Source organism: Mixophyes fleayi, chromosome 3, assembly GCF_038048845.1.
Source record: "Mixophyes fleayi isolate aMixFle1 chromosome 3, aMixFle1.hap1, whole genome shotgun sequence".
Taxonomy (NCBI): Eukaryota; Metazoa; Chordata; class Amphibia; order Anura; family Limnodynastidae; genus Mixophyes; species Mixophyes fleayi.
The window spans coordinates 262397002-262412666 of record NC_134404.1 but is presented as its reverse complement, the minus strand read 5'-3'; the positions used below and the strand labels follow the sequence as shown (position 1 = coordinate 262412666).

At 44.9% G+C, this 15665-nt stretch overlaps 1 protein-coding gene across 1 annotated transcript in view; it reads right to left on the bottom strand.

Moving 5' to 3' along the window:
• Window positions 1-15344, bottom strand: part of AHCTF1 (AT-hook containing transcription factor 1) — a 137317-nt gene extending 121973 nt beyond the window's left edge. The window contains exon 1 of the mRNA XM_075203529.1: window positions 15339-15344. The gene's annotated coding sequence lies outside the window, so the exon portion shown is untranslated. The remainder of the gene's footprint in view (window positions 1-15338) is intronic.
• Window positions 15345-15665: the final 321 nt, after the last annotated feature.

Genomic DNA, 15665 nt, shown 5'->3' with positions numbered 1-15665 from the left:
TATGTATAGTACAGTAAAACTTCAAAGGCTTAAAAGGCTTTAATATGGTGCAATAGTGCTAATATGGTAGCAGAGTACATATACCTACTATACTTCTCCTTGAACTATATCTACATGTGTTTCTGTCTTTCCGCCTTAAGATACATAAATACATATTCTAATCATTCTACATAATGATATTATGATAAAGTTGCGAGTGTAAGATTGCAGCTAACAAATATTTAATTAATAAGGGTGTGTAGGGTCCACGCAGTGTACAATATTTTAAGATTTGAAAACTAACTTGTGCAGGAGGTTGAGGGTGCTTTGCTTTCATAATTAGATAGATAAGAAAAGTATGTATTGTTAAAAAGGGAAACATACAGGCAAGTTATTGTTGTGGACGGGCTGAAATTAAATGCTATATTAGTTAAGAATTCCAGATAAATACACCGTTGATTGCGGAAGGTTCCGGTCCTGCATGGGTTAAAGGGCTGAAAAGCGCGGACTGTGAGAAAGGGTCCAGGACAGTGTGCTTGAGTCGAGTTAAGTGAGCACATTCTCCCAGAGGTAGCTTCTCTGTTTGATCCTGCCGAACCTGGCAACTAGCAAAACATAACTTGTCTGCCTTATTAAATGCTCTGACTTCTGCTGAAGGATTGCCTGGTGATTTTCAATTCAATGTTCCGCAACAGCCCTGACCATTGTAATAAATTAACCATTACTCGTGTAAGTGGAGCAGGTCCCTCTGCTGCACTGAGTTACTAATGAACTTCTCTGTTGTGTTGCTTTGATGCACAGAAATTGTGTTGATACTATGCAGTAATGATTATTGTTGTTAAATTGGTTTGACAGGAAATTCCTGTTGTTTAATTAAGTTGACAACATAATTAATGCAATGAAATAGGTAATCTGTTACCTGAGCTGACAGTCTAATCTTAAATAGATCAATATATAAAGCTATTTTAATAGGAGTAATAACTGGATTATCATTTATGTACAACTCTGAGTATTGCTATGCTACAGTAATCCATGAATTAACAAAGCTGTGAGTAAATAGGTAGATGTTTTTATATTATAAAACTGCAGAGGAAATATACACAATAATGGTGCCGGGAGAAAGGGAGTTAATCTTCTTTATATGGGTGCCTACTGATTATTTGCAATAATGTTTTCTCTCCCTAAGTAACCATTAAACCCCACAGCCAACGCTATTTCATGAACTTCTAATTCTTTTCTCATTCTGCCTGATGCTTTTTTGAGGAAGGGGGGGTATGTTGGGCCAATTGAAATGCTCTTGTGGGACGTTTGCAGTGGATTCGATCCCCGCAATTGGAGGGCGGTGCCATGAAAGGAAAGTAAGAGGAGTTTATTAGGTGTGAAGTAGAGTGAGAGTAAGAGCATACTATTGGCAGGATCTTTCTTGACCAGAGATCTGGGACACAAATTCTGCTTTGGTCACTCTCCTCTCTGTGAGACCACGGGCAGTTCAACTCGTCTGTAATCGACGGAGGCGCTGTCACTCAGTGTTATACGTATACTCTATTATACAGAGCAGTGCAATTATACACTGTTACAAGGGGTTTGGGGAATAACAATCGGGTCTGCAGAGCATTGCACTCACCTCCTATCAGGCAAGGGTCCCTTTTTGCTGTTAGATTTGTGAGAAGAGGAAGAGGATGAAGAAGAGGTGTATGATGTATCCCGATGTTACCAATATACAGGGGACTGGTACCTAGCAGAGACACACGGGGGAGATGTATCCCGATGTTACCCAGCACTCAAACTTTTCATTAATTAACATGTTTGAAAAGTTAATTACATTCATTGTTAAATAGGATTACTGAGCACTCCCCCAGGGGACTGGTACCCGCTATTACTGGAACAGGCATCATCTCGTCCCCAGGGATAAGCTTTTAACCGGCTCCTCACTCAGTGAGATTTAACTTGGTTAAAGTTGCCATTAGTCATAAAGTCAGTACTATGCCAGTGCTAGCCTGTTTGTAGTGTCAGCTGTGCCTGAAAGCCAGCGATTCACACAATGTTATTCACTTGAGGCAGGATGGCACAGAGCAATAACTGGCTCGGATTACAGCACTCAGCATTTCCAGCCATCATAACCACAGAATTGATAATATAATGATTTATGATACAGTTTCACTGAAACTAATTAAGTTTGCAACAACCAAAAAACATCTTGTACTCACTCCGAACTCGCAACTAATCCCTTTATTCACTACTGTCGCATGCAAATCCAAAGTTTTGGTAAATTAAACCTACAATACACCTACTGCACTTTAATAAATACATTAACTTATAGATATATATATAGTTGAAAAATTTGTGAAATTAGTTTGATTTTCGCTTTTATTGTTACCAGAGAACAACATAAAAATTTCTCATGCATCGGCACGTCAGTCATATTGTGTAGTGTAAGCGGGAAGCATCGGTATGAGTAGGTGTCAGTGTATATTTATATATGTATATTTCATCTATACAGATCTGTTTGTGGACTATAATTAGTAGCTCATTAAGGGGCACATTTATCAAAACTCGCAGAATATGAAAAATAGTTTTCAATCCTTATTGCATTGATAAGGATGAACTATTTCTCATATTTATTAAAAAAGCAACACAGGAACAGCAGTTCCGAACAACTGCTGTTCCTGTGAAGTGAAAATCATACTTATCACTACCTCTTCGGTTCTGAAGCAGCATGCAATGAACGGGGCTCCTCTTCCGACTCCAGTGCGCATGCGCCGAGTGAAACCCTCGGGCATGCGCACAGACATCTCTGCTCTCGCTCTGCAACTATAGTTGCAGAGAGAGAGCGGTGAGTGACAGGGAGGGATCATGTGATCCCTCCACACATGCGCTGTCCAGCTCTGCTCTTCGGAGCAGAGCTGACAGCACTGAAACTGTCATATGAGAAATAGTTCAATCCTTATCAATGCGATAAGGATTGAAAACTATTTTTCATATTCTGCGAGTTTTGATAAATGTGCCCCTAAGTCTCTGTACCCAACCAGGACACTGGGGAAGAGTACGAGAGTCTGGAGGATGGCTGCCAGCTCAGAAATAGGCTGATCACTTACGTTATACACAAGAACTGGCGCTGCCGTTATAACTGTGACAGTCTCAGAGAGCAGCTGATCCTGATATGTACCCGAATCGCTGGTCACTCAGATGCGATTGATCGGGGACTGCAGGAATATCAGCTGGGTGTCCTCCTGTTAGATCTGCTCCTGGGAATCACTCCCAGCAGAGGGACCATTTACTGAACCGCAGTATTCTGTTATTAAAGGTCTGTTAGAGTGTGAGTTTATTAATATAAACAGCTATATTGTCCGGGGATGGTTGCAAATGAAGACTAATGTCTGCCGGAGTCTATAGAGCATAAAATTCCATAGACTTCTCTTATCTTAGGATCAGAGAGGGGCCCTGGAGAACACAATTCTCAGTGATATGAAAATGGCGACACAGGAACCAACTGCCCGTACTTTCTTATACTTCTGTACCCAGTACCATATATGCTTCATAAGGCAACATCCCGATTCCTATCCCCGGCACTGATCTCTGTTCTGTAGGATCAGCGCAGCACAAAGCACTTTTAAATCTCCCGCCCGGACTCAGCTAAGTGCACTGAATAAATTAACTGACGTCACTGAGGGGCGGGAGGTTTAAAACGGGCTCTTACACAGCCGCTCTGGCACCGCTCCGAGGGATTAAACTATGAAATAAGAGCGGTGCCAGGGCTAAAAATGCTAGTGTGTCCCCCCCCCCTCAGTCCCAAAACCCCAGCCATCATCCCTCTACCCCCCAAATGTGGCTAATTTTACTCCTGCTCACAGAAATTTTTTTCTTAGCGAGAGGTCAGTCAGCCATGTTTGTGCTCTCAAGTGAAGCCATTTTCAGTACACCCGGCACAAGACTCTATCAGACATGCGCAACGTTATGACATTTTATGAAATCCCCTATCTTTAAAATGGGGCATGTTTTACCAAATTGTAAAAAAACTGTAACTTTCTCAAACTTGTGAACCCTCAAAGGCACTCCTCAGCCCTAATAGCTTTCTAACAAAACTTACTGCGTATCTTTAAACGCCCTGTACACCAAATTTCAGTTTAATAGCTTTAATACTTTTTAAAATGTAGACCCTGAAACACCATGCCCCCCCTCTCACAAATTCCCTATGGGAAAATGACGTTTTATAGATGTAACCTTAATATAAGGGCACAGTCTTTATAATATATATAGGGCTGCCTTGAGGGGGGACGACTACAAATTACCCAGGCCCGAACCTGCCTTGGGGGCCCATTGGAAATTATTTTAAAAATACTTTTGTTCTTTTCTTTTTGCTCGTTGGTGTCACTCACACCCACAAGTGCAGGGAGGATTGGTAGTGGCTTAATCCCCTTCAGATGCCAGGTCATGTGGCTGCAGCAGTCACATGGTATTCAGGGCAGGCGGGCTTATGGATATCTTCCCGTCCTGTGTGCTGTGCAGTGGAGAATAAGGTAAGAAGGTGTGCTGGAGAGGGGGCATTTGTGACTAAAGGTGATGGAGAAGGGACATGTGTGACTATAGCTGCGGGGCAGAGAGGGGGCATGTGTGAGTAATGCATTTTTCTGTAAGAGGGTGGCCTAGTGCTTTTTATCTGCTAGACGTGCCCCCAATTGTGCGACCACTCGCCATTTTGCAACACTTTTTCTTTTTTTTTTTTACCATGCTCAACTATAAGGGGGTCCCCATGACATATACACACCCAACTGGTGCACCTGGGCTTGACTAGATTTTAGAAAAAGGTTGCCAACCCCTTCTCTAGGGGCTCGGACTGGGCACACATCTCAAAGAGCTCGGGTTGGGCAGATGTATCAGAAGGCCTGAGATGGGCACACTTTGCAGAAGGCCCTGACCAAGTAGCAATGTGAGGCACCCCTGGCTGGACAGCGCTTTGAGGCACCACTGGCTGGACAGTGCCAGAGGCACCCCTGGCTCAGGCTGAAGGGACAGCACCCTCTCTGGATCAAGCTGGGTTGCAGCACCCTCTCTCGACCAGGCTGGAGGGGCAGCACCCTCTCTCCACCAGGCTGGAGGGGCAGCACCCTCTCTCGACCAGGCTGGAGAGGCAGCACCCTCTCTCGACCAGGCTGGAAGGGCAGAACTATCTCTGGAGTATGCTGGATTTCTGAGAACTATAGCTTCTGGGAAACCAGAAAGGTCTTTTTGTTAGGACATTGCTGCAGCTCATGGCACAGTAGAAACATAGAAAATTAGTCCTTCTGCGATTATGTTCTACCTTAGGTGGGGGCAAGGACCACCTACAAATCTAGGTGTCGCTGTAGTCTGGGCTTTAGTGTGGTACTTGTATGCAAATTGTGAAGTACTGACATTGGCTGGAATTTGATTATGACTGGAATTATTACCAGGACTGGCTTCAAACAGTAGCAGTAGTCGTAAAAGCTGTAGATGAATGGGTTGTGAACAAAATTATTTCCAACTGTAATGCCTGTAGAAATGATTGTGGCTGCATGGACACAGTTATGGTTTCAGTAGAAAAATATGGAGTCTGTATAAACAATGGTAGAGCCAAGAAAAAAATTAAACCGTCTCTAGCAAACTCCTTTAGTATGGGCTAGTCATCTGTTATGAGTCTGACTACCTCGGTGGTTACAATGATCGCAAAATGAGTCAGTAGTTGATGAGGAGTGTAATAGTTAATTGCAGGACAAACACTAGTAGCAAAATAATCATGGAGCTTTGAAATTGCAGAAAGTATAATGCAAAACAATAAAGAATCCAAATTAAGAAGAGAATGAACAAAACTGTGTCCAGGTGATGCAGAAAATAAAAAAAACAATGCAGGTGTGGCTGGATAAAAATAAACTGGTTACTTGTAATTGCAGGAACAAAAGATTCTTACAATATGGATGATGTAAGACACAGGCAATAACAGGGAACTGATGCTGGGAGAATGTAGGAATGGTGGTAGCTGGTAGAGCCAAGGAACTACAAGAACTAATACTGGAAGCAGACAGTCCAAAACACAGGATCAAGACAAGAACAATTAATGACCAGCGATGTACAATGTTTTGGGCGGTTATATAAGGCAGTGGGGCAGGAGCAGGTAATAATCCTATTAAAATTATTCCAGGGTCATAGTTTGGACGCCATCAAGGAAAGACATGGTAGCAGAAAGCTCCTCACAATACGGATGATATTCTAATACCCTCTGCCCAAATCTCCTCTTGGACCTTTACTGAGCATCACTCCTGGCATCCGACTATGCTGCAAGCTCTGGGAGACCCTTAATACCAGAGATCCCAGGGTGCTCCCATTGGAGGTGGTGCCTCTGTTGCACGGGGTTCCCCCCCTCGGTCACACTCGCTGCAAACAGCCTCCTCACTAACCTTCCTTATCTCTGCACCTGGGGCTGCCTCCTTATTCCACCAGTCGGTCGGATCTGCACCATGTCCTCATTCCCCCCTGACATCTGGAGCTGAAGCCGCTATTTTGGGATAAGAATGACCTGCTTTCCATGACAGCAATAACATTGTGCTTGCCTGCGACCCCTTGCCACACTCCACAGCATCAAGGCCTCCCCTGTAGTGATTATCCACTTGGGACTCGTGCTCTGAAAATTTCACCTCACTGTTATCTAATAAGAGTTATCTCCTGCAGAGGACCAGCCCAGAGCTGGATTTAGACCTCATGGGGCCCTAAGCAAGATACTGGCATGGGGCCCCCTCTCTGAAACAATCCATAGCACTATATTTTTTACTTTACTTTTAACAGTAACGCGGCCAATTGAATTCCCCCCTAAGAGACAAATGGTAAATGACGAACAGAAAAAGAGGGGATGTGAAAAATGGGGAAGGAAAGGAGGGAGATTTTGGACTCCACAGGGAAGCACAGTAGCTCCATAAGAGTAGGAACAGCCCATGCAGATGTGCGCGATCCCTGTCACCAGTAGTACCCAGCTAGATGTAGCTGCTGAGTCTAGAGCCTAATCACGGTCCATGAGGGAACGGTAAGACGGAGATTCCTTAAATTCAAGCCAGTGGAGTCACATCTCCGTGTATTCAATAGGTTTCTTTTGGCTGGACATGGTAAAGTTATCCAAGAGCCTATATTGGTCTATCCGTCTAAACCATTGCCGCATGTCGGATACCGCCAATGGACTGGAATGACCGCGATGGCTGTGTTTTTCAGATGCCGAGTAATGATTTTTATAATGGGAGATGGAAGCATCTAGGACATTAAATAACCAAAAGTCTGGGCTATCAGGAATTAGGCAGCCCATAATTCCTTCAGCTACAGTTCTAACCTTGCACCAGAAAGACGCTATTGCAGGGCACAACCATCAAATATGTAGGGGTGATGCCAAGCTCGACCTGCATTTACAACAAGACCATGAAACACCCGAGTGCATCTTATATAATTGAGATGGACACCTATACCAGCGGGACAGAACCTTGTACACCACAGAGAGGTTAGTAGAACTCGCTATGGTATACTGGAATACTCTAGCTTAATATTGATCAGAGGTAGGCCTCTCATTCAATATCCCATGATGTGGCATAGCCCGGGAGTAAAGGGTAGAGATTGAAAATAAGCAGTTGGTATATGCTTGAATTTGTGTGTTTAGGTTCTGTGGAGATGCAGCATTTCTCCTCAAAGCCAGACAGGCTCCTATTCGATCCCTCCAGGACGACTTTCACCGTAATGTTTGGTGTGTAAGTACAGTCAAAACGCAGACAGAAGAAGGCCCAGTTTTTCCTGCAAGAGAGAAAAGGCGCGTACCTGACCATTGGCCACCAGACGACCACTCCTGATCACTTTACTGACGGACCATGATATAAAGGCTCCTGGCATCAATCCAGGGGAGGGGGACTTTGGATTGACATTCAGGAGGGAAAGAGGAGACATTGGTGACGATATGAATGTCAGAGTCCATAGTCTGGCCCAGCATTGGAGTGTAGGGCCTATAGTGGAGTGAGTGTAAAAGTGTAGGCAGCTAGGACCTGTCTCCTGACCCTTAATATACAACCACTGCTTAAAGACGCTGCCCTAGTTCACTCAATCTCTCTTCTGAGAAATACAGCTTTATAATATTTGGTGAAGAGGGGCAGCTAAAGGCCCCCCTGTGACTTCTTCCTATACAAAATATCACGACAAAATCTGGGAGGGTTTCCAGCCCAAACTAAATCACAGATTAGTCTTTGAAGATCAAGAAACTATTTTTGGGGAGAGGCACAAAAGCTTCGGCAGAGTGTTCATTTTAACTATATCCTCCCATCTCGAGAGGAAGTCTCGATATCGCCAACGATCTTATTTCATGCGGAACTTGGGGATTAGCGGGACAAAACTAATCTGGTAAAGGTTGGAGAGATCCCTTGGTAGGAGAACTCCAATATGTTTAAGATGGGTAGAATGCCAGGTGAAGGAGAAAGAGTGTTGAAGACTGTCACGATTTGCACTCTGCAGCTGCTGTCTGCAGTGACTCTATTGGATTTGGTATGCTTTCCACTTGTAGTACCACTGCCCACCAAAGGGGCCACTGTGCTACTTGATTATTCTCCTTGATCACTGGGAGTGGTTTCAGCTGCATGAGGCCTATTTATACCTGCCTGCTTCAAACAGTCTGGGCCAGATCATCAGGTCATTCCGAGGAGCATTCCCTGTGCTCAGCTTCTATCTGCTATCTGGACTCCTGCATATTTCTTCGTTGAAATCTACTATTTGCTGTTACCTGTGTCCTGGACTCCTGCATCTTCAACCATTATACCTGGTACTTGTAGTTCTACGCTGCCTGTTGAAATCCACTATTTGCTGTTACCTGTGTCCTGGACTCCTGCATCTTCAACCATTATACCTGGTACTTGTAGTTCTACGCTGCCTGTTGAAATCCACTATTTGCTGTTACCTGTGTCCTGGACTCCTGCATCTTCAACCATTATACCTGGTACTTGTAGTTCTACGCTGCCTGTTGAAAACTACTATTGCAGTTACCTGTTTCTCATCTGCACTTTGAACTGTCTCATGAGTTACCTTGTCATCTCTGTTTATTAATAAACTCATTATAACCACTTATCTCCTCTCCGTGGTCATACCTGGGAAATCCTGACAGTATGATCTGGCCATAAAACCAAGCCTGCTGCTGCACGGCTTTCATCTCTTTTGGAAAGGATTTCCAGGGAAGTGACCTACTCCGTTTTCAACATTAAGACCATGGCTGCTATTTCCTCAGAAAATTCCGTTCCAGTTGCTCCAAGTGGACATTCTTCAACTTCGCACTCAAATAGCGCAAGTATCTTCCTTGCTAAACCAAGTGCTTAAGCAACTTCCAGTTTCCACCCCTAATACATCCTGCTGTAAGGAGTCTAACTATGCTGCTAACATTTCATTACCAAATTTGTCTGCCTTTGACTCTCTGCAAGCAGTACCTCCCAATATTCCTGTAACAAATTCCAGGTTTTCAGGTGCTCCACACCCTCACCTGACCGAAGAGGAGCGATGGCGCAGGATGACCTACAAACTGTGTCTTTACTGTGCCAGTGATGTACATTTTTTACAGGATTGCCCGCTCCGTAGACTCCGACCATCTTCAACCTCTATCTCCAGCTCTAAATTACAAGCTTCTGTCTTCATTCCAGACATGTTATCTGCTCCCATGAGAACCCAGGTTCCCCAGTTCAACCCAGAGGGGGCGCTGCCCTTAAAGTCTGCTCCAGAGGGGGCGCTGCCCTTAAAGTCTGCTCCAGAGGGGGCGCTGCCCTTAAAGTCTGCTCCAGAGGGGGCGCTGCCCTTAAAGTCTGCTCCAGAGGGGGCGCTGCCCTTAAAGTCTGCTCCAGAGGGGGCGCTGCCCTTAAAGTCTGCTCCAGAGGGGGCGCTGCCCTTAAAGTCTTCTCCAGAGGGGGCGCTGCCCTTAAAGTCTGCTCCAGAGGGGGCGCTGCCCTTAAAGTCTTCTCCAGAGGGGGCGCTGCCCTTAAAGTCTTCTCCAGAGGGGGCGCTGCCCTTAAAGTCTGCTCCAGAGGGGGCGCTGCCCTTAAAGTCTGCTCCAGAGGGGGCGCTGCCCTTAAAGACTTCTCCAGAGGGGGCGCTGCCCTTAAAGACTTCTCCAGAGGGGGCGCTGCCCTTAAAGACTTCTCCAGAGGGGGCGCTGCCCTTCCAGTCCGCTCCAGAGGGGGCGCTGCCCTTCCAGTCCGCTCCAGAGGGGGCGCTGCCCTTCCAGTCTGCTCCAGAGGGGGCGCTGCCCTTCCAGTCTGCTCCAGAGGGGGTGCTGCCCTTCCAGTCTGCTCCAGAGGGGGTGCTGCCCTTCCAGTCTGCTCCAGAGGGGGCGCTGCCCTTCCAGTCTGCTCCAGAGGGGGCGCTGCCCTTCCAGTCTGCTCCAGAGGGGGCGCTGCCCTTCCAGTCTGCTCCAAAGGGGGCGCTGCCCTTAAAGACTTCTCCAGAGGGGGTCCTGTCCCTCCAGTCTGCTCCAGAAGAGTTGCCAGTCCATGCGGTCCAGCCCGAGTTGCCAGTCCATGCGGTCCAGCCCGAGTTGCCAGTCCATGCGGTCCAGCCCGAGTTGCCAGTCCATGCGGTCCAGCCCGAGTTGCCAGTCCATGCGGTCCAGCCCGACTTGTCACTTAGTGCTGTCTGCCCTCAGGCTTCTCAAAGTGCTGTCTGCCCTCAGGCTTCTCAAAGTGCTGTCTGCCCTCAGGCTTCTCAAAGTGCTGTCTGCCCTCAGGCTTCTCAAAGTGCTGTCTGCCCTCAGGCTTCTCAAGGTGCTGTCTGCCCTCAGGCTTCTCAAGGTGCTGTCTGCCCTCAGGCTTCTCAAGGTGCTGTCTGCCCTCAGGCTTCTCAAAGTGCTGTCCCTGCCAGGCCTGCCGCCCAGTCCGGGCCTGCTCCCAAGTCTGCCGCCCAATCCGGGCGCCCTGCCAAGTCATCTGCCCAGTATGGATTGTCTTCTGCCAAGGGGGTCCTACCCAAGTCCCAAGGGATGTATGTTCAACCCGAGCTGGCCGAGTCTCATGCTAATTCGAATTCACCTTCTGTTCAAGTCTTCCAACCACCTACCTTCAATCGGGATATTCAGCAACTTCGTGCCCTTATTAAATTCTGTATATCCTATTTTCCCTCTGTATCCAACCTCCTTGATACTCAACGAAAGCAAGTGTTTTACATGTTGGCCAACTTTACAGGGGAAGCTCTGGAATGGGCAGAGCCCTTAATTGAAACCCAAGATCCCATTCTGTCTGATTTACAGCTTTTTACTGAGGCCGTGATCAAAGAATTTACACCAGCACCTGCTATTTTCACTCCCAGTGCTTCATCTATGCCACATGTTCTATCTCCAGCTACTCCCACTTTGAGATTATCGTTTTCTTCACTCCATTTCCAGAAACCCTCTAAAAACCATAAAAAGAAAGTGAAGAGGACGAAGAAGAAAGATTCTCCTGGATCTCAACTCCCCTGTGGTGTGGTTTCTATACCCTTCCCGTCCTTGCATGAAGACTTCTCAAATACATGCCCAATTCTGGACTATGACTCTGACTTTTCTGACCATTTCTAGTATTTGGGCGTCTGGAATCCGCCCTTTAAGGAGGGGGTACTGTCACGATTTGCACTCTGCAGCTGCTGTCTGCAGTGACTCTATTGGATTTGGTATGCTTTCCACTTGTAGTACCACTGCCCACCAAAGGGGCCACTGTGCTACTTGATTATTCTCCTTGATCACTGGGAGTGGTTTCAGCTGCATGAGGCCTATTTTATACCTGCCTGCTTCAAACAGTCTGGGCCAGATCATCAGGTCATTCCGAGGAGCATTCCCTGTGCTCAGCTTCTATCTGCTATCTGGACTCCTGCATATTTCTTCGTTGAAATCTACTATTTGCTGTTACCTGTGTCCTGGACTCCTGCATCTTCAACCATTATACCTGGTACTTGTAGTTCTATGCTGCCTGTTGAAATCCACTATTTGCTGTTACCTGTGTCCTGGACTCCTGCATCTTCAACCATTATACCTGGTACTTGTAGTTCTACGCTGCCTGTTGAAATCCACTATTTGCTGTTACCTGTGTCCTGGACTCCTGCATCTTCAACCATTATACCTGGTACTTGTAGTTCTACGCTGCCTGTTGAAATCCACTATTTGCTGTTACCTGTGTCCTGGACTCCTGCATCTTCAACCATTATACCTGGTACTTGTAGTTCTACGCTGCCTGTTGAAATCCACTATTTGCTGTTACCTGTGTCCTGGACTCCTGCATCTTTAACCATTATACCTGGTACTTGTAGTTCTACGCTGCCTGTTGAAAACTACTATTGCAGTTACCTGTTTCTCATCTGCACTTTGAACTGTCTCATGAGTTACCTTGTCATCTCTGTTTATTAATAAACTCATTATAACCACTTATCTCCTCTCCGTGGTCATACCTGGGAAATCCTGACAAAGACGTTTTAGGATGCACAGCGGGACAGAGAGATTCAGGGTCATAGATTTGGAATAATTAATTTTGAAATTGGACAATGAGTCAAACTTCTCAAATTCATGCATTAAATTGGGCAATGAAATTGAGGGATTAGTAATTGTTGGCAAAAAATCATCTGTGAAGATGGCTAATTTATGTTCAGTCCCCCCAACCTGCAAATCTTATACATCAGGGTTATTCCTAATGGACCTGGCCAAGGCGTCCATGTAAAAGACAAATATTAAGGGGGAAAGCAGGCATTCCTGGTGTGTGCCATTATAGATAGAGAATATATCCGAAAGACAGCCATGGAATTTGATGTGGGCCGTGGGGTTCCTATATAGGAAGAGAATTCTATTCATGCAGACTGGACGCAGCCTCATGTGCTCCAGTATCCCACAAGAAACTGTCAGTCCACTCTGTCAAAGGCCTTTTCTGCCTCAGTCGATAACAACAAGGCAGGAACGCGTTTATCTCCACCAAATACATTAGATCAATGATCTTGGTGATGTTTTCATAGCCTCTCTGTCTGGAACAAAGCCGACCTGGTCACTTTGTATCAATTCTGGTAAGCGAACCTTCAAGTGATGAGCCATCATTTTCGCAAACACTGTTAGGTCAATGTTTAACAGGGAAATTGGTCGGTAACTGGAGCACTGGGAGTGAACCTTTCCTTCCTTGGGGAGAATTGTAATGTGAGCCTAAAGTGACTGCTGAGAGAAGCAGGACTCCTCTGAGATCTCATTTATGGCCCCCAAAAGCAGGGGGTTCAGTACCTGCCCAAAAGTTTTATAATAGCCTTTCATGAACCCATCAGGTCCAGGGCTTTAGCCAGTTGAGGTGGAGGAGATAACATGCTCCAGTTCTTTTAAAGTGAATGGCTGGTCCAGCATTACTCTAGCAGGCTCAGTAATTGTGGGAAAATTGCAGTTCCAGAGATTATCTCTGATCAGCTCACTCTTAGACCCAGACATCGTTTGGGAGGGGGTCCCATAATATTGTATAGCCGGGAGTAATAAGCATGAAATGCTGGCGCAAATTACTCTCACTCCCACTAGCTTCTCTAATGGAATGAATAAAGGAAACAGCTTGTTGGACTCGTAACGCTAACAGTTTCCCAATTTATTTCACCATTGAAAATATTTATGTTTGCAACAGTTAAAGGCCAATTTCATCCTCTCTCCAAGCAATTTGTTGAGGGCAATCCTAGCCTCCATCAACTCAGTTATCGTTCCCACAGCCAGATAGGATTTATGTTTGGTTTCTAGGTCCCTGATTTTGAGCAGGAGATCATATTTGAAGGTGTATTTTCTGTTTAATAAAGGTCCCCAATTTGATGAGCTTGCCTCTTGGAACGCATTTGTGGGCTTCCCAGATGGTTACCTTAGACACTTCAGCGGAGTCATTAAAGATGATGTAATCAACTATAACAGCACCGAGTTGGTCTTTGCAGTAGGTATCATAAAGGAGGGATTTGTTTAGTCTCCATGTCCATTATTTAGGGAGATTGACAGGAATGTACAGGGTAAGAAAATGGATGCATGGTCCGACCACGTTATTTAGCCTATGTCTGTCCGTCGTACCAAATGTAAATGTCTGTGGCTAATAAATAGGTAGTCCAGTCAAGCGTACGCAGTGTGTGGGTGGGAGTAAAAGGTGTAATCATGGTCGAGGGGATGTTTAAGGTGTCGGGAGTCAGCCAGCTGGAAGTCATGGAAAGTGCACCTTACATTGCAGTAGTCACTTCCCGGATGCCTCGGGGTCCCACCCGGGGACACATTTTAAGAAAAGTGTATTTATTTATTTTTCTAACACACAAGCTTGATGATGACCATCAGCATGCATCTTGCACCAGGGAGGAAGCAGCAGCAAACAATGCTCCTACTAGATATGGCTATTTAACCCTCAACATAGTATGTTTGACTGTATGCCTCCACACTCTATCACTTCCTGTTCTGCATCTCTAAGCATTGAGAGGCGCAAAGGGAAGAAATGTTACCATCTGTGAGCAGAGTGAGAAGTGACAATGAGTACTGCGCTTTCAAGGTGTGAAGAAGTCCTTTTTTGCACTGACGATTCAGACTTATATCTGACTTACATCCGACTCTTCATGGCCCACTATATTCCTATTATAAGGCATCTATTCCTGCAGATACAACTCTCTCTGAACAGACCTGGTCCCCAAAAATATAAATGTGAATAAAAAAGTAGAAAAAACCCCAAAATTAAACATTTTGCCCTATTTCACACCAAGATCACTTACTAGTCTACCAAAAGTATGTAATTCAGTTTGTGACATTGAAGCATGTAACTAAGAATGCATGGGGTCCAAAAACCTACAAAGGTTCCATCACCCCAATTTTTTCCTGCAACTCCTGGCCCTATCCCATTTACTCCCACCTTAAGAATTTGTGCACGTTGCATGTATGTGTAATTAAACTAAAATGTATACCTTAGTTTATGGTCCCTATAACTCATCATACCTTGTACAAATTACACATATTTGACATCATAATACTCATAAACTACATTTTGAAATATCTAGGCTTAGAGATTACTAAATACTAATTTTGGGCAGAATCATGGAAAGGTGTATTTTCTAAATTTATTTAATCGTTTTCCCCATATAAAGCCCATTAAACAAAAATATTTCAAAATAATGCCAAAAGCTCTAAAGCTCTTTCTGTCCAGAGAAAGGACCACATGAAATTTTACTTTGAAGGTTTCCCAGTGAAACAGACACATCTCAAAAACATAAAATTGGTCTAGTCATGAAGGGGTCAATAGCCCTCCTGCCACTAATTTGCTAATAATGCTAATGAAAAACACTGGTTTCAGCAACTGCAACATTTTTTATAGGCCTATAAGTGAACAAAAAATAATAATTGGAGGACAAGAGGCAACCAGAGGTAAACTAAGAAATTATTTTTTTTAAATATTTTTATTATATTTTAGACCTTTAAAAAATTACCCTAGTAAAACCGATACTGCACATTTAAAATCTTTACATAGGAACCAACCTCAGTTGATTTACTTTTCATCAAACATTTATGAAAATGTCCCAACAAACCAGACTGTCCACACTGTTTATAGCACCCTGACTGGCTGGGACTTGTAGTTCCACAAAACAAAATGGTGTCCATTTATTTTTTCTACTTATGTCGCCGTTTATTACCCTACACCCACCGCCCAGGGGCGTAGGAAGAGCCATAGTGCTTTCAGCACTGCGTT